Source organism: Lissotriton vulgaris, chromosome 3_1 (genome assembly GCF_964263255.1).
Source record: "Lissotriton vulgaris chromosome 3_1, aLisVul1.2, whole genome shotgun sequence".
Taxonomy (NCBI): domain Eukaryota; kingdom Metazoa; phylum Chordata; class Amphibia; order Caudata; family Salamandridae; genus Lissotriton; species Lissotriton vulgaris.
The window spans coordinates 1,558,042,152-1,558,043,442 of NC_141689.1; positions in this window are offsets into that span (position 1 = coordinate 1,558,042,152).

A 1,291-nucleotide genomic window follows, 5' to 3' on the forward strand; every position below is an offset into this window, starting at 1 on the left:
GGACTCACAGATTCAACATGCGCATCGATTACCCCTATTCCAGAGAGATAAGAGTGGGAGATTTCCAAGACCTATTCTGATCTATATTGGTAATTATCTGCTCCGACAAGCCATTTCTTTAAAAGCTCGCCCTAATACTCCAGTTACTATTGAGTCTGTCACCTTCTTTGTGAGATCAGATCTAAGTAAACTGTCGCTAGAAAAAAGATGGAAACTAAAACAATTCATAGACCCGATCAAAGAACTCGGATTTCAAGCTTATTTGCAAGAACCTGCAAAGCTGAAAGTGATAAAAAATGGCCGCTCATATTTTTTTGGGGATGTAGATGAGGTCGAAAAAGCAATTACTTCCTGGAAAGCTGGGAAATGATTGAGCTAAGGACTAATGTCAAGTAACTACGGGTGTTATAGGGGTGCTTTGTCTTTTTCTTTCTGGTCTTAATGGCCTTATTGGATATATTGATGTTAATATCTTTTTGTTTATTGCCACCCACTAAATTTTTACAGGATATTAGTTGATTGCTTATATGATAATGATAGGGTTAAAATTGAAATAATGAGAAAATGTGTAGTACTGTGTCGTATGGACTAATTATAAATACCTGGACCCGATTAGCGTTCTATCCGCTCACCTACTGCCAGGTGAACGGCAGTCCACAGAAAGGGGGGATCCACAGGTAAACACGGGGTGAGGGGGTAGTATCAGAGTGTGGGGTGGGTTAAGGGAAGCAATGGTTTGGGGTAAAAACTGCATCAAAGGACACAAAAATGACAAAGAAAAAACTAAGACGTTTTACAAAGCACTGATGATGATTGTTTTTTGTGGTTACATGGGTGAGGAAATATATAATTTAAAATGCATTTAATAAAGTGCCTAACCTGGAATGTTTCAGGATTAAACAACAAAATTAAACGCCGTCTTGTCTACGAGGAACTTAGGATGTATAACCCGCAAATAGTAGTTCTTACTGAAACACATATTGCTTATAAAGACAAACAACTGATCAAACAACTAGGATTTGATCCAGTAGTTTGCACGGAATTTAATGCTTCAATTAGGGGAGTAGCGATCCTAAAACATAAAGGACTGAAATGTGAAATAATCAAGACTCTAACCGATAAAGCTGGTAGATGGGCGATAGCGCAGATAAAGTTAGGAAATTTCAAACTTACAATATGTGGAGTCTATGCTTCCAATCAAGACGAGCCTAGAATCTTTGATCAAATTAATATGGAACTACTTGGATGGGGTGGAGAGTATATTGTGTTAGGAGATTTTAATTATATAATG